Source organism: Struthio camelus, chromosome 2 (genome assembly GCF_040807025.1).
Source record: "Struthio camelus isolate bStrCam1 chromosome 2, bStrCam1.hap1, whole genome shotgun sequence".
NCBI classification, from domain to species: Eukaryota; Metazoa; Chordata; class Aves; order Struthioniformes; family Struthionidae; genus Struthio; species Struthio camelus.
Window position 1 is genome coordinate 37,874,189 of NC_090943.1, and position 18,538 is coordinate 37,892,726.

General features: G+C 42.2%; 1 protein-coding gene across 2 annotated transcripts in view; it reads left to right on the forward strand.

The window, feature by feature from the left end:
• The first annotated feature begins 11,133 nt into the window (after nucleotides 1-11,133).
• PALS2 (protein associated with LIN7 2, MAGUK p55 family member) overlaps nucleotides 11,134-18,538 on the forward strand; it is a 52,095-nt gene continuing 44,690 nt past the window's right edge. Inside the window, exon 1 of one of the 2 annotated variants that reach the window (XM_068935120.1) lies at nucleotides 11,134-11,357. The gene's annotated coding sequence lies outside the window, so the exon portion shown is untranslated. The remainder of the gene's footprint in view (nucleotides 11,358-18,538) is intronic. The other variant, XM_068935121.1, reaches the window with a different exon arrangement.

Below are 18,538 nucleotides of genomic sequence, written 5' to 3' on the forward strand. Positions count from 1 at the left end.
CAGAAACCTGATCTCTGGTTGTGGTTAGAAGGAATCACACAGCCTCGTGACCTGGCCAAATTTTGTGCTCCACCTTTATAAATCCAACCTGTAGCTGAATACTTTCTTTACTTCATAATTTCTTTTTCCAAAACAGTCATGCACTGTAAAATATCAATGGCATATCCTCTTTCCTTCTCCCTTCCCCCCCCCCCCAAATTCCTATATTTGAGTGGTAGGTTAAATAGTATCTCCATATAGCATGTGAGGGAGTTAATAAAGTAATTTGGTCTCCCTTACGCTGAATTCCAACACATTATAAGGTTGTAGGTAGTTACCACTACTATATAATTTTGCTTTAAGCAGTCTTATGCCAGAGATGCTGCTGCTTTCAGATTTCAAATTTAATTGAAGAAATATTTAATTTTGGGGGGTGTTTTCTTTAATGAGAAATGAAAATCAAGGTTGACACTGTGAGGAATGAAGCTCTATTAAAAGTCACCTGCAATCTGTTAAAACGAAAAAGTGTTTTGCTCTTATCTGAAAGCACTAAGTTAGCTGTGGCTTTCTGACTTGCAGCTTCTAACTTTTGCTTTAAAAGAAGTCCTTAGCTTCACATCATTTGATTTTTACTAAAATCTTTAACATGTTAAAAAGAAGCACTGTGGTGGGCACACAGCTTTTGAAAAGCATAAAAAGGCACTAAAATACCAAAGAGAAGCCTGCTAAAATCTGGAGCCAAAAGAAAAAATAGGATTATGAATGTAACGTTGTTAAAAACTAAGAAACATAATTCACTATTTTTAGTAGTATTATTTATAGGAGCGCCTAGGGACCAACCAGAAGTGGAATTTTGATAGATTAGGCACTGTTCAGACACAGAATAAAGATAATCTTTGCCTTGTGGAGCTTAAACATAAATAAGCAAGACTGACAATTGTAATTCATAAATAATTCATAAATATTGTAAGATACTTTGCTTATAAGTTAGAAGATACTTTCCTTATAAGTTAAACTTATTTAAAAATACACAATTACTATGTATTAGTATGAAATTACTAATTATTGTATTACTACTAATAAAAATACATAACACTAATACATAATAAAATACATAATTACTAGAGGCTATTTTAATAATTCCATGCAATGTAAAACACTACATAAATACAATTTCCCTCTCATTTATAAATTAATCTCTATAAATGACAGAAAACTAGGAATGTAAAGAATCCTAAAAGCCAAATAGTCCATATCCCTGTCAGGGATATGGCAGAGACACGGCAGTCTACGATACTTCTGATGGATGTTTGTTTAATCTGTTCTCAAAGATTAATGATGATGGAAATTCTACCACATTTCCATGGTAATGTGTAAAAATAACACCTTGCATGAGAGAGGAGTTTAACCAATAACTAGGAATTCATCCCTGGAATGGCCTTTGTATTGTGAGAAGCATAAAGTAACTATTTTTTACCTCCCCATTTGCAGGGGCTGCCCCATGTTTCGTCAGCTGTGTTCTCAGTTTCCCACTCTGCCCAAAATTTGTCTGAGGCAGAGGAGATCAGAGCCATGTCTGAGGTTCCCAGAGACAGCTTTGCGCTGTGCAGCTCCATACTTCTGGTTTGTAACCATCCCTTTGCCCCAGAAGAAATTGCACAAATGGGTTCAAGGAGTCCATTTCCTCCCTGGCTTTCCAAAACACACTTTGCAACAAGAGTGTTGTTTTAACTAGACTTATAACTCAGAATAAAAGGACACCACTAGTCCTATGAGCCAACTTTACTCAACTGATAAGCAACTTTGTGACAGAAATTAACGGCAAGAACAGTAAGTACAGTTCTCAGGTCTATTTAGACCATGCAATAGAAGTAATTAGACTTTAAATGGAGACATTTTATTACATGTGCTTACAGTCAATTTTTATTTCTTTTTAAGCTTGGTTTGCTCTAGTGGCTGTAATTGAATTTCTTTTAAATACTTTCAGGACTGACAGGCTCAAATCTGAAAATCACGGGATTGCAATCTTAAAAACATATGGAGACTGAATAGGAAACACAACCAGAAAGTTATGTAAGATCGACATTGGTGTAATAAATCATTAAATACTCTTTTCATGATGCTATACCTGCCTAAAATAAGAATTTGGTCCCTAAATGTGGTTGTAAGTAAAATGAGCCCTTTCTAAACTGCAAAATATCTTTTCAGCTTCTTTCCCCTCTCCAATCTGTATAATCGCCTCATATTTTCTCTTGACTCCCTCTTCTTTGTTTCCTCATTCAGGCAGAAAAAGTCTCCTCTGATGCTGCTGTCACTCTTGGCAAACAGACTTGTGGTCTTCTTTCAATGAGTTTGCCATGGCAGATAGCAGGGAACGGGTAGCAATGCCTGCTACTGATGATGATGACGATCTTTGAGATTTTCATTGGAGGCACAATCTTTTGATAGCATCCCAATGAACTGGACACATGAGCAGCAATGTACTTTGGCCAGAAAAGATTTGCAGCCAAAGAGTTCTGGAAAGGAGCTGTCTTTTGTAGCTGAAGCTACAAAAGCAGCTTCGGGAAGAGAGCCATGGAGTCCAAAGTTGCTAATACTGCTCATTTTTCTGTTGAAAGGGATAGTTCTTCCTGACCTAGGCTAACTATTAATTTTGCCCTGAAGCATGAGGATTCATAGTCTCTCTGGCAATACTTTTTGTAATGTGGAGAAGATTTTGTTAGGAAATGAACTGAGGTCTACTCATGTGGGCCACTAAGCCACGGCGTTTCTGATAGGCTTAGATTCACAAATGATTTGATTCCCCTGAGTTTATTTGAAGTTTTTAATTAAATTCTTTGCCTTTGTATTCTGATTTTATTGAATGTGACAAAGGTTTCCTGGGACTTGATTATTCTTTAAACTAAGGCCCCTTTATAGCCATCATGTAGTAAATGGATCTCCAAATGGGTGTAAATGACATCATTTTAGCAGTATAAAGGAAAACCATACGGAAACTTAGAATATATGTGGGTTTTTTTTTCCTAGAATTTCAGCTTTGTGTCTGTGGAGTGAAGATAGTCTGGTGAAATAGGGGAATTTCCACACTTTCTGTTAAGAAATTATTTTTGGATATGAATACCACTGAGCTATCTGTCAAGAGACCTGGAAAGTTTTGTTTTCAGAATTTTGCTGTGACTTCTCTTTCAGTGTGGAAACCTGTTAGAGGGAGACTGTGGAAAGGGAAAAATCTAAGAAATTTGCTAGCGGCCAGAAAAGACTTCAAAACATTCAAGTCTTCCTCCTGAAGCTGGTCCCTGTGCAGCCAAGAGTGCAAGGTTGCTGGGGCCAAAAGGAGAGCAAAAAAGGAGGATTATGGAACTATATCCAATTAATTATGGCACAGCTGAGCAACTATAGCCTGGATTTTGGTCCTCGCTCCCAGTAATATTTGAGATGCAGCATTTCACTGGATAAATCATAAATGCTAGAACTGTCTTCTCCCACCGTATAGTCACTTTTCCATGTGTTCTGCACATGAACTCATTGAGTCAGAATCATAGAGTAATTCAGTCATAGAGTGACTCAGGAGGTCCACTGTCCAATCTCCTGGTCAAAGAAGGGTCAGGGATGAGATGAGTCCAGGTTGCTCAGGGCTTTATCCACTTGGGTCTTGAAAAACTCCAAGGACGGAAACTGCACAACTTCTCTTGGCAACCTCTTCCATTGCTCGACTGCCCTGATGGTGAAAACGTTTTTCATTGTATCCAGTCTGAAATTCTCTTGTTTTGATGTATGTCCTCTGTTGCTCATCCTCCTGAAATGCCCTGCTATGAAGCCTGGCTCCAGCTCCTTGATAACCTTCCAGAAGACACTGCCAGGCTGATGTTAGGTCCCCCCAAAGACATCTCTTCTCCCAGCTGAACAAGCCCAGATCGCTCAGCCTCTCTTCACCAGACAAGTGCTCCAGCCCGTGACCATCTTGGTGTCCCACTGCTGAATTCACTCCAGTTTATAAATGCCTTTCTGGTACTGGGGTTCTCAAAACTGGATGCACAATTCTAGATGTGATCTAAGGAGTACCAGGTAAAGGAGAATAATAATCTACTGGCTTTCCTCTTTTTAATGCAGCCCCAGATGCTGTTGACCTTCTTTGCTGCCAGAGGACATTCCTAGTTCATGTTCAGCTTGCTGTATACAGACATCTCCAGGGGCTTTTTCACAGATCTGCTCTGCAGCCAGGCAATCTCCAGCCTGGATTGGTGCAAGCACCTAATCCACCCCAGGTGCAAGTCTCTGCATTTTTCCATGATGAATTTCTTGTGGCTCCTGTTGGCCCATTCCTCCAGCCTGTCTGGGTTGCTCTGCCCTCCAGCATATCAGCTGCACCCCCCAGCTTGGTTTCATCTGCAAGCAGCACTCTGTCGCCTCCTCCAGGTCATTGACAAGGATGTTAAACAGGACAGGCTCCAGGACAGACCCCTGTGGTACTCCACTTGTTACTGGCCTCCAGGTACAGTAGGGCCCATTAACTCTGAACCTCTGAACCCTTGATCACCCAACCAGCTGTTTACCCATCTACTTTTCCATCCCTCCAAACTGTCTGAACCTTGATACAAGAATGTAGTGGGAGACAGTGTCAAAAACCTTGCTAAAGACTTAAATATTTCAAGCCTTGCCGAAGTCTTAACAACTACTGCTGTCTCCTCCTTCATAAATTCAGTCATTTTATCATAAAAGGCAATCAAGCTGGTCAGGCTTGATTTACCCTTGGTAAATCCATGCTAACTGTTTCCGGTCATCTTTTCCTTCATGTGCTCAGAAATGTATTCCAAAAGGACTTGCTCCATGATTTTCTCAGGAACTTAATTGAGACTATCCAGCTGGTAGTTTCCTGGATCATCCTTTTGGCTTGCTCTGCAGCTGAGTGCAAAATTTGCCTTTTCCAGTTGTTGGGGACCTCCTCCAATCTCCATGACTTTTCAAAGAGGATAGAGAGTGGCCTTGTAAGGACATTAGCCAGCTCTCTCTGCACCCTCAGATGCAGCCCATCCGGCCCCATGGGTTGTATGGGTTGAGTTCTCACAAGTAATCCCTGACTTTGTCCTCACCCACTGCTGGTGGCTCTCCTCCTTGCACACAGGCCTGGGAGACCCGGTCAGTGAAGAATGAGGCAAAGGCGGCATTGAGTACGTCAGACTTACTTGGCTATGTTGTCACTAAATCACCTACTCCATTCAGGAACAGATGCGTTTTCATTGTTTGGCCTTATGGATCTTTGTGCCTAACTCTGTATTCTGGATTTTAGTTTGTAGACAGTAGATACTTTACTAAATCTGTCCCTGAAATCTGAGGAGTAAATATAAATTTTATTTTTTCTTCAGTTTCCTTCAGTTGAGTGCTCTAACAGCTCATGGCCATGTAGTCTAGGGAGAGAAATGAGTTGCATGTTCTTTATATAAGAATAATTGGCATATTCATACCTGTGAAGAAAGTTTGAGATAGTCCTGTAAGCTCCTCCCATGTTTTCTTGATTTTCTTCTTATTTAACTCAAATCTCAAGATGGAGGTGAGGTGGTGGCTGGGATTTTTTTTGCTCCAAACAGTATGTGGACTGAGAGTTGAGAATGGACATAGGTTGTGCACAGGGGAAAAGAATAGGTCACCTGAGAATAATTAGTGCATTTAAAATAAATATATATGAGGTAGGAGTCAAGGAAGTGCCTACTTGTTGTGTCTGAGGTATTGCTCATAGAGAGGGAGTTCTTTTTGGAATATGATTTTTCAAAAGATGCTATTCTGCTATTGTGCTTTTTCTATCTTGCAAGGAGAAAAAAAAAGCCTTGTAAAAAGTATCACATTCATATATAGAATATAAATTTTGCAGAAGAAATAGCAAAATATTTTCAGTTGCAGCTAATATCATTTCTCTGATGCACACACTGAAGGAAAATAAAATTCAAGTATACAGACAGAACACCTACAACAATATGTTCAGGCAATTAAAGAAAATGAACAGTACTTCTAAAATGAAATATTCCAAACACATGTCATTTCAGCTTCTAGCTAAGATCAGCTGGTTTGGGACCATGTCTTTCTGCCTAAGCCACTAGTGAGAAGCAAATTCCATAACATTACTGACCTAACCAGAGGGCAATGTGCATTTGCAACCTGCAACCTCTTAATCGATACCGTCCTTGTGTCCAGTCAGTGCCTGCTATTTTTGAGCTGGACCACCAGTCACAGGTGGAAGACTTTTTCAGGCAGTAATATACTTAGGAAATTATGTTCAAGGAAATATTTTTTTGACAAACTCGAGTGTTGTAATTCTAAAACAATGGACCTGACAGGGAAGAGGAGCAGAAGGGGCGTAAGAAAACAGTGCTCTTTTCTCTATCTGGCCAAGTACAGCCCCTGTTCTCTGATAATGGTAAAAGCTTGCTGCTTCAGAAGGCCGTACCTCTGCTCCCCAATAATGACCTTGCTAATTGTGTAGTGTTGTATATAGTGGAAAGATTTTTCTTGACCCCGCAGGGAACTAGTGCTGTGAAGCATGAGATTTGATTAGCCTTATTATCTTAGTTTGCCCGGTTACCAATGTTGTAAGCTGCCATGAAATTATCCATCCCTTTTAAAAATAAAGCCATATTATTTGTCTTTATTATCTCCTCCTTTGGAGTTGAATTCCGCATGCAAACATACCTCAGTAATGAAAACAGCACAGGGACTTAGATGTACAGCCTTTTAACTCTAAAGGTATAGTCCCCTTTTATTTTTTCGTACTGCCTTTCCATGTAAATCAACATTCTCCTAATTACTATGTTTTCAATCAAATCCCCTCCACCCCACAGAAGAGGAAACAATTTTTATTCTACCCTCAATATTTGTAATCATTTGTGTGATCTTCTAATGAGTTCCTATGGGATAGCTTGGAAACTTGTGCAGTTTCTTATGAAATGCATTTTATAGATCTTGTTGTTTTTTGCTGGATCTTTTGGCATATCAGGAACTATGTCTTGTGTAGAGATGTGAATTCATATTATATACCAAAGAAAAACTCCTAGCTGATTCCTTTGGCACAAAGAACCTCATAAAAAAAAATCTCACCGCTTTGATGACAAAGAGAAGCTATAGTCGTAAGATCCCAAATTGTGACAAACACAGCAAAGAGGCTGAGGCTGTATTGTCTATAACTTACCATGCGATGAGGACAACATATTTTAGGGACTATCAAATAGAGAAGTAGTCTGATATTCCAGCTACGTGAAGAGCGATCATAACTGAATATCCAAGTTAGATACAGGTAAACTAAAGTACACAGAACACTGCGCTTGCAGAGTACGCTGGCAATCAGCTGAAAGCATAACCTCATCCTCACTCCTATAACACGTGCAAGGCGTGTCTGCTCCTTCACCCAGTCAACATCAGCTAGGAGCCCTACCAAAGATGAAAGACTTCGGAGACAGACATCTACCATGCTACTACTAGCACCAGCAGAGAGCTATCCTGGCATTAGCAGTCCTAGTCTCTGCAGTTTTATGGAGAGAAGCATTACGCTTCATTGTAAAAGGCACCATTTGTCTGAGCGCGATCCGTATCGTCAGAGTTTCAAAGGCAGAGTTCAGATCTCTGCAGAGTCATTAACTCTAGCTCAAGTGAATCCTCATCAGCACAAAAGCAGGAGGGCCGGGGTGGACCTACCTCACAACTTTCTATAGTCTCTCTGAATCCTGTAGCTAGACAGAGACTGAGATAATCCCTGGCATAAAGCAACTCAGCGTTGGCACTATTCTAACTCACGCCTGGCTGCGCACGACCACTAGCCAGAAACTGCTGGGGCATAATTCGGCCTTGGCCAGGTCCCCATTTTCTCTGCCCTAAACTGGGAACAGGTGAGGCTTGGCTAAAGTACGGTAATTCCCTGCTAAATGGAGAGATTTACAGTTGTTTTGCGCAGCAGGAATGATACAAAGCTATCAGATTGGACTGCTCTACCACGGTCCTAAGGACCGTCGTTGGGTAGGGGATTGTTGTTATGAGCGGCACGTGAACGTAAGCAATAAAAAGCCAAAATGATATGATAATTCCTGCCAGAGGGTAAACATCATTTTCTAAATTCTGTTCTAAAACTATTCATTTATGTTCCTTTCTTGACCCTAATGGGTCAAATGGACTAAGTATTGGGCAAGAAGTAGTGTGTGAGCATTTGGGACACATTCCCTACAGGGCTTTAATAGCCAAATAGCAGCTGCCGAGGCCAGAATGGAAGACATTCAAAAAAGCTGTGGAGCAGTCAAAATTCTTGTGTTTAGATATTTCTCTTACAGCCAAAAACGGGCTCTCGTGTTTCACAGGCTTGGATTCAAGCTTTGAGTTGAATTGTAATAAGGAACCTCTGAGCGTTGCAGTAAAATGATTTTCTTTCATTGGCCATGAAGGTAAAGTCAGGATATCATTAAAAGTGCCAGCATAAATTGCTACAACCCTTTCTCCTTAATAGAATAATTTTCAGCCTCCTCAAATACAGGGATCGTAACAGAAAAAATCAACAAGATGTTGAGTTGTGTAATACAGAATAAGATGACAGTTATGCATTCTGTGGCCCTGGTTCAAAAGGTTTTCCATTAAAACATCACAAAAAATAAATGAGAGGTAAAGAAGAGAGAATGATCTGGAGTTATTTTTTGGGGTGTGAGGCTTTCTATGCCTGTCAGTTTTTTCATTGGTTTGAAGACCAAAAAGAAGATAGTTCATTACTTAGCTTAGAATCCTTAACAACATGCTGTTTCTTTTCAGTTTAACAGGGAAAAGATACCTGCTTGTGAAGGAAATTAACAAAAATACGTTTAATTTGCACCTTTTAACTGAGAGATTGTAAGAGGATCGTAAGCTCTTTGGACCTGAGGACACAAACTCCCATGCCCTTGTGAAGCTCCCACCACAGTGGCTTTGGTCTGAGCAGAGCCCATGGTAGCTACCGTAACTCAAAAAGCAAATAATAATAATTCGTAAAGGAATTTTATATGCTGGCTCCCTAAGATGAAGACACAAAGATCTTATTTACTTAATATGTCTTTATTGGTCAATTTGAAAAAGGTTTTTTAGTTGCCAGCTGCTGTTCCACGGCTTCTTTAATTATGCCCACCATGCATGTTTCTTTTGACCTCCTTGGTGGTATAAAAATCGCCTTATTTGTTAGCTGGTATGAAAGCACAACTTGAACCCACTAAAATGAAAATCAATTCCTGATGGGTTTTCTGTTCAAATGAACTATACCCCCACATAGCTCTGGCTTTTCCTTCTCCTCAACAGCTTGCACAGCAAAAGCCAGCGTGAACTGCAGCAAGCTATTATTAAGGGTTACCGTATGTTACAGCAGGCTATCACGTATTCATAATTAAGTACATTACCGCCAAACTGTATGCTTGGATTTAAAAATTTTGGAAGGTCAGTAAAAGAAGGCAGAAGTGAATGAAAACAATCTGAGGAATGAAATATTGTTTGGGATTGAATGTTTTCTTTTATGGGGCAAATTTTACTCTCACATAGACACTCCAGCTCCAGTGAGACTTGTGCATGCAAGACTCAGTATTTGCAACTCAGATTTCGTTAAGTCCGAGAGCATCCAAAGGTGAAAGCCTCTGCAAAGCCAAGTAAAAGCAAAAAGTGGAATTGTTAGTCTATTATGGCTGTTCAAAACAAATAAAATGCAAAAAGTGAACGGTGATCAAAAGTGCAGGAAAATCACTTTTGCAACATTGTTTCCATCTCAGTGGTCTTGGATGTTATTAGTTGCAGGAGACAATTTTTTGTTCTCTCTTTTAAATATTTGATTTATCCTTCGTCAGTGTTTCGCGCACTCAGTGACTAAATACACAGTGCAAAGTGAAATGCTGGTGTGACCCCTTGTGACTTTGACCAGGGGAGAGTTCAAAACCTGCCCTGGCAAACAGTCACATCAAACCCAGTCAGAGGGTACATGTGCCCCGCACAACAGCAGGGACACATGCACCCTGTCTCTCACACACACAGAGTCCCCCCCCCCCCTCCACTCCACCTCATTCCCTCTCACACACACACCCTCTCTCACTTACCCCCTCCTTTCATACCCCCACCCTCACACATACACTCCCTCTCTCACCCCCCACAGTCCCTCTCACACACACCCTGTCTCACACACATGTGCTCTCACACCCCGCCTCTCACACGCCCCCATCCCCTCTCACACCCCCCCTCCCTTACACACACACATACCCTTTCACACTCCTCTCTCACACACACTCCCTCTCACACACACTCCCTCACACTCCTCTCTCCCACACACACACTCCCTCTCACACACACCCCTCTCACATACCCCCCACATACCCCCCTCACACACAGCCCCTCCCTAATACACACACACACTCCCTAACACACACACACTCCCTCACACTCCTCTCTCTCTCACACACACACACACTCCCTCTCACACACACCCTCTCCCACATACCCCCACACCCCCTCTCACTCACACTCCCTGTCACACGCACACCCCCTCTCCCATCCCCCTCTCACACACACACACCCTCTCATACTCCCCTCTCTCACACCCCCCCAACTCCTCTTTCTCACACATACACCCCCTCTCACACACACATCCTCCCCCCCACCCCTCTCAATACACATGCCTTCTCACACACCCCCTCCCTCTCACACACCCCCTCCCTCTCACACACCCCCTCTCCCTCACACCCACCCACCCTCTCTCGCACACACACACACGCACCCCCCACAGCCCCTCCCTCACAGTCACACACACCCTCCCTCTGGCACACGCCCTCTCATACACACACGCCCCCTCACGCTGTCACATACACACACTTGCTCGCTCTCACACGCTCCCTCACAAACACAGGCGTTGTCACCCGTCCTGTCACGAACGCTCCTCTCTCACAACCACACTCCCCTCTGGGACACACACACACACACACACACACACACACACACACACACACACACACACACACACACACACACACACACGGGGCGGGGCCCGGGGCGGGGCAGGCGGGGGGGGGGCGAGGCTGAGGCGCGCGCGCCCCCTCACGCGCCCGGCCGTTTAGCTCTAGGAGGTGGGGGCGGTGCTTGCGCGCCATCGCCGCGGAGGCCGCGCGCGCGCGCGCCGCGGAGGCCGGGGGCGGGGGGGGTTGGGGGAGCGGAGGAGGAGCGGGAACGCGTGCTACAGCCACCCCGGCGGCGCGCGCCGAGGCGAGCGCAGAGCGGCAGGAGCGGGGGAAGCGGCGGCGGTGGCTCGCGCGCCCCGTCCTCCAACGGCCGGCTCGCGCGCCCGAGTTCGTAGATGGGGCTGAGCGGCGCCCGCTGAGGAGGGGACGGGGAGCGGGAGCCGGTGCCAGCCGGTGAGTTGCGGTAGCGGAGAGGCGGGCGGGGGGGGGAGGAGGAGGAGGAGGGTCTGCCCGCACGCCGGCGGGAAGCGGCGTCCTGCGGCCATGCCGGCGGAGACCCCTTGCTGGGCGGCCGCGAGCGGGGCGGCCGCCCAGGCGCCCCGTGTGCGTGTGGTGTGAGGGGGGAAGAGCCGCCCGCACACAGGTACCGGCGCCGGGCGGGCCTGCAGGGCACCGAACATGGCAGCGCCCGAGTCGGGGAAAAGGGATTTTTGCCCCCAGAAGGAGGATTAACCCTCCTCCTCCCGCCTCTGGGTGCGTCCCCGGGAGACTCGCTCTTCATCTGCTGCTTCGGATTATCTACCCGCCCACCCTCCTTCCCCCACCCCCTTCCCGGTATTTTCTCTCCTCCTGGAGATTATCAGATTTCCCGCCCCTCCCTCCCGGGATCCTCCGCCTCCCCCCTTCTCCGAGGGGATTATCCCCTCCCTTCGCTGTCGGATTATTTCCCCCGCTTCGCCTGCCTTCCCTCCCTCCCTCCCCGATTGTGCCCCTCCGCAGCCTCGCCTCTCGGGGATTATCTGCTCCCCCTTTGGGATGCTTCCTCCTCTCTTGATCTCTGCCCTGGCCTTTCCCTGGTTATTTTCCTCCCGGGGAAGTCATCCCTCCCCTTCCGTCTGCCTCTGATTGGGAAAAGGGGAGAAAATGTGGTTGTAATCGGGTGGGCAGGAGTTTGCAACAGTGCTATCACCTCCTTAGGCTCTGTACCAGTACTGCAAGCAAGTGGAGGTAGGGCAGTGGGAGAGGCACCAAGGGAGGTGGTGGGCTTGTGGCAGAGGTCAGCCTGCGGTGCTGTTGCGCCGTATTCAGGAAAATGTATGCCCCCTTTCTAGGGTGTTTAAACTGTTGATGGAGATGCTGGTGAAAGAGAACCTGTCTGAATATGTCTGGAACCGTAGAGCACACGTGCATGGCTGGGTAGCGGATATCAACTCTTAACCAGAAACTGCATTGGAAAAAAAACCCAACAAACACCCGCTCTCCAGTTGAGAAACATACAATGTACAGTAGTAACACTAAAGTGTAAGTGGGAAGGTATGTGGATGACATTGCTGCTGTCCAGGGGTCAGAGCTGACTTGGATAGCTTCTGTCTTGGCTTTCAAGACAGTTGGCTTAGTCTGTTTCTCTGTGGTGAGAAGGAAGGAGGCAGGTATCTTTTGCTAAGGCTCTGATGCTTATGTGGTTCAACGCTATCGACATGCTGGCAGAGGAAAAATGAGTTTGTTCCTAAGGAGCAGAGATAAGGTTTATCCCATGTATTTGGCTCCTGTGTGGGTTAGACCATTCTCTTCCTCTTATTCCCAGTTTTATTGCACATGGGATTGCTGGAAGAGAGCTGCAGAGCTTCTGACCGGCTTGCCGCACAGGGCCCGAGATTACATCCATTAAACTTCTCCTGACTTGGCTTTTGGGAGGAGGAGGGGCTGTGAGAAATTGTAGAGAGGCTAGGCAGCTATAAATAGACGTCAGACTAGAGGAGGCTTTGAACAAACCTTAGCATGCTGCTTCTGAACAGATAGTGTCTGTTAAACTGGTTGAGTTGACAGTAGCATCATAATGTTTCCTTTTATTTCTGCTGTGGTGGTTGGCTTTTAACACTTTGCCATGTGACTGGACCGTGCAACATCTGTTACAAATTCTTATCAAAAATGCCATGGAGAAAATTCTCATTTAAATAACATGCTGGTAATTGGAGGCTAGATTGAGCTAATTTTAAGTGATTTTTTTAGAGGACTCTTCAGAGAAATCTTTAATTTCCTCTTTCCTTCCTTGAAATGTTTGGAATTGATGATCTTGCTCTCCTTATTTTGTTCTCTGAGTCTAGGTATTGCACTATATAGATTACCTGGGATCCATATTTTTCTGAAAAATCTGCAATACTGAGGCATGGTGTCATTATAAGGCTGGTATCTTTGTTAGCTTTCAATCTCCTCGTCTTTTCTAGATGAGACACTACTTTTTTTTTTTTTTTAATGGAACCTTCAGCATCTGTGTGAAAGTGTGTATGTTCAGCTTCTTTGAATTCTATGTGCTTGCATTTGTTTCAGATCCTGCAAATCACTGCTGTTTCTGCCTCTGTTGTCAAGAACTACTTAATATGGAAGTTATTGACAAATATACCATAGCAGCTATTTGGAGCCGTATCTGTTCTGCTGCTATATTAGTGGACTAACTGTGCATACCAGAAAACTCCAAAATGATTGAAAAGCTGTTGCAGCATATGTGCAACTGGACCTTTCTTGAACTGCTTCTTGTGGTTGTTGTTTTTTTTTTTTTTTTAATAAATAATGGCAGCTATTAAGTTAAATCATGACTTAGTCACATATGGTTTTTTAAGTAAAACAGAAATAATGAAGGAAGTGAAAACATGCTTAGCTAATATGAAAGTGTCTTAAGGAAGCTACAGAGAGAATGAATCTAATGAATCTCTGAGAGTCATTTTTTTAGATGCTTCTTATTAAAAGCATAACATTTTTAGTCAAACTTTTTTTCCCTAAATTACTGTACATGAAAACCTCAGGAACCAGAAAGGAGCAGAAATCTAGATGATATAACTTGCTACTTTTGGCATCTTTAATTGATGTTTAGCCAGAGTAAAAGCAGGAAAATCAAATATCCTACCAAATAATTTGGCAGGCTTTATTCTGGGCTGTTAAGGATGTGATCTGAGCATTGTCCTCAAACATATAACTTCTTCAATCAGGACCAAGTTCCAATGTGATGTTACTTCCTAGTGGTGGGTATTCTACAAAGTGCATATATGAACAAAGGTTGATGATCTGGGGAAGACTTTATAGTACCATAACGGCAGACCACAGAGCCTTCAGTATGAATCTATTACTACAGTTACTCAATCACTGGATCATACTTTTTTTCCTAAATATGTTTATTTGTAAAAATTACTTAACGCTTTTAATGCAATCTTAACACAGCTTGGTGTCCTGCTTTAAATGCATGCTTTCTGCTGTAGTTGTAAGTGATATGCCCTCTTGTGTTCTGTGTTTAAAGTAAAAATGGGGAAAAATTGACTTGTCTTAGTTTGGAGCGCTGAGGTAGTGATTGTGCTTAGATCAAGAAGAGTATTTGCTTCAGAAGGATACCATAGAACAGACAAAAGGGTTCTCAACAGTGCCTACATCTCAGGCTTGCTTTTTGCTATTTGTTTGTTTGTTTGTTTACTTGTTTTAGCTGACCTTGAGTGAGATGGTCATGTTTGATGTTTGTTATGAGGAAAGGAGAGCCAATAGATAAATTGAGTTGAGGGGAGAAACCTGCCTTAGTAACAGTATGCATTAAAGAGTATGTGTTCTATAAACTCAGTGCTGAGGACAGCTGGAATGGGTATGGCCTTGTGCATGGCAGGAAAAACTGAATTTTTAGAAACATCATAGAGGTGGAGCAGGGCAGACAGTATTGGAATTATTTGTGTGGAAATGTGAAGCAGAATATGATCACAGGCTAAAGAGTGAGTCTACTGGGGAAAGCGGTTATAGTGTCCGCCACAACAGAAGTTCCTAAAGGGTTCCGGGGGGGAAAAAGCGAGTTTTGTTCAGGCTGACATTTGAAAGGCACGCTAAAATACAGATGTGCAGGTGACAAATACTTTTAGAGGAGCATAATGCTTTGTTTTCATTGACGTGAGGGTGTTAATGTGACTGTTCGTTATCACAAGTTAAGTAGTAGGGGACATTGATAAAAGATTTTAGTTAAGTGCATACTAGCTAGGAGAAGGCGGTGCCAAATAGCTGGACCAGTCGGTGTTTTGGGCTAGTTTAGAACAGTTATGACTAAAATCTTTTTTTATCTGAGTTCAACAAAATATTAGAATAATGGTTTAGTGTCAGTTTGGTGGGGAGGAGTTAAGATCACTTTTAAGTTTAGGATTTATTTGATTCCCTGGTCATTACTACTAACCATCTGCAGTAGTTCTCAGGTTACACTACAGCAAAACTGTTGGCTTTTGTAATGGAATAAACAAAGCATTGTGATACTAATGTGCTGTCCTGTGGTTTGAAAAACAGCTTTTTTCAGAATAAAGCAAGCTTGAATTATTTGCTTATGGGTGGTGTCTAAAAATGATCAAATATCTTACAAGAATGATGGAGACATTTGACTTGCTGATGGGGAGGTGGGGAGAGGTATTTTTCCCTGTCAAAATACTTACATTCTTATTTTGTATTATTTAGCATCTTTAGAATGATGGTGAGTTATTTCACAAACTTTATTTAATAATAAAAATGCAGATTTGAAAATGGGAGGTTCTACACTTTTATTTATCATCTTTTTAGTTTAAAAATTTTTATATATTGAGAATGTTTCATATTAGCAACTATTCTATGTGTTTTAAGCAAATCATTTATTTAAAGAAATCATTCTAATGTTAGTATGCAGGTTTCATGAAAGCATGGTAGAAACTAGTAAAATATTGAAATTAGATGACTTGTTCAGATTTATTGACAACAGATGTTATTCAGTAAGTTATTTAGATATCTTATTTTAAAGGTATTGACTGGTTTTGCGTTCTGACAAGCATCTGTCTGAGAATAGGGACAGAATGATATCTATGCTGATTGTAGAAAATGCCAGCGATTTCCACACACACTTTGGAAAAAAATGAAAGGAAACCCTCCCCCCCCACCCCCCCATCTTGCACTACTATATTGCTCTTATGACTTCTGCTTATCTGAGCCTCAAAGGATTAAACCAGTTTTTCAGTTAAATTCTCTTTTCCAGTAGGTGGAGACATAGCTGTTGACTTCAAGCAAGCTTAAGCTTTTACTTTTTTGATTCCAAATGTTTTGTTAAAATACTGTTAAAATAATGCCCGCTAAGAGGTAAGAAAAGTAGTTTAACTTCTTAAGTTTTGTCCATTTAAGCCTCTTTGAGATAGTGTTGCCATTCAAGTATTAATTCTCTTGTGAGAGTGACTACTCAGATACTTTGTTTTTAGCATCTCAATTAAAGCTTTGTCTCACCCACTAGTCAAATGTGATTTAATGAAAAGTTAAAGTGATATCACTTTAAATGCCTAGATACAATGTAGAAGGAAATAAATTGAGTAGAATAGAGTAAAGCTTTTTCTTAGGGCTAATAATATAATGTGAGGGAGCACTGAAGTAAATTCCGCAAGGGAATGAAAGAAAAATACACTAGCCGTTCTATATTATTACTTTCTTTATATATTTAGCTACATAATTTTATGTTCATTTATTTGTTACCAGTTTAAATTTCCGAGATATGCAAGTAAGGAGCATATGAGAGTTTTTTGTATGCTCTGCATATAAAATGTCTTAACAGCTGTTTATGTGACATTTATTTATTTATTTATTTTTAATACGTCAGTGTGACAATTGGTAAGTAAGCATTTATATACCTTCTTATTAAAATTCCTCCCCATACCTTTCCTAATTCACTGTTGAAGTTTACAGAAGTCTCTTTGGAAAGATGAAACTGCTTATATAGCAGAAGTTGTGAAACTGAGAAGACAAACTGCAGTCTAGTGGATGAAACGGTTGAAAAGTTTCTTTTGCCTTTCTAAGCAATTCCGGCTTTGTCAACTATTGCATTGTAGCAAAATACAGTGTTGCTGGATAGATTTACTTGAATGATATTAAATTTACAATAGTCATACTGCTTCTTAAAACTTATTTTGCATTTTTCAGGTCAGTGGACCTGTAGGAGGAGGAGGTGTAATTAGCAAGTTCAGTGTATGTGTTCATTGGTGAAGAACACTTGGGCAGAGAGAAATTGTTAAGTGAAACTTAACGTTTGTAGAATGTATGACTGGAGGAAAGGCATCTGAATGCAAGTCATGCAGATATTCAGTTGCTCTCCCCAGATCATGTAGTTTTGCTGCTTATGCTAGATTTGGTAAGCAATGGCAGAATGGGACAAACAGCACTTTGGTCAGTTCTGATCAGTGTAGCTCTTCTATATAGATTCTGTATAGTCTTTGAGCAACATCCAGAAGCACGTTACTCAATGTAATTGGCATTTGTCATATGTGATCCTACCCCTGAGGCTAAATTCTTACTTTGTGTGGTGTGCTGTGTGAGATATTCAAACTTATCCGTGAAGTGAAAAGCTGGTGATATTTGGGCTGGTTCTGTGATGTTTGTTTCATTGTTTCATAGCTTTCTCCAGGGTGGTCCAGTTGCTGCATAGATAAAAGTTAATTTTGCCATGGACCTATTGTGTGAGAAATTGTCCATTTTATTTTTCTGATATTAGTACTATGATAATCCCATAGGTGTCTTGGCTCAAGACTGCTAATATGGACCCACTGCTTTGGAATCACTGTTCTACAGGAAGCGAGATGAACCGATAGCCAGTGTTACTGGGTTTCAAACAGCTCTTCTGTAACGTTAGTTGGTTACGTAGAGCTAATGACTGTACTTGAATTGCTAGCTGAAGGTTGAGGACCCTCATCTTTCCCCTGCTGCACGCAGGGGTCGTGTCCGTTTCATGTTGCCGTTGGTAGAAGAGAGAAAAGTCTTTGCAGCCTCAAGGACAGAAAGACAGGCAGGGAATGCACCAGAAGAAACTTTAGGAAATGGTAGGAAAACACTGGAGGGTTGGCTGTTGTATTTTCTCCTAATTTTTACACCTAATTAGGTAGGGGCGTGGAAGATGTAGGTCTTAGGGATCAAGACGTTATTAGAAATCTCAGCTCTAAGAGTGGGAGAGAAACTGAATGTTTGTGTAGGTGAGAAGGGGAGAGGCTCTGAGGTGCTGAAAGGTGTAGAAAGGCTTTTTTTTTTTTTTTTTTAAGGTTCTGAGTGTCGGTATGAAAGCTTTAAACAGAACCCTCTTGTTTCTCAGTAGAAATTTAGCTAGAATACTCCCTCTAGTGGTTACAGTATGAAATCTAAAATGGAGAAATCTTCGTTGAAGTCATTGTTGTTGCTCTGGCTGATGAAGCGACTTAGTATCCAGCTATTTTTGTACAAGCGCCTGCTTACTTAGCTGTGTACAGTGATAAGCCAAAGTCAGTGCTACTTAACAAGTAAGTAACTAAATAAATAAGAAACCACTGTAGCTAAATTTCATAGATTCAGAAATCTTAACTAGGTTACAAAAATGATTTTCCCATCCAGTAGTCTATAGCTTGGGGAAGTCAATGCAGTCAATTTGC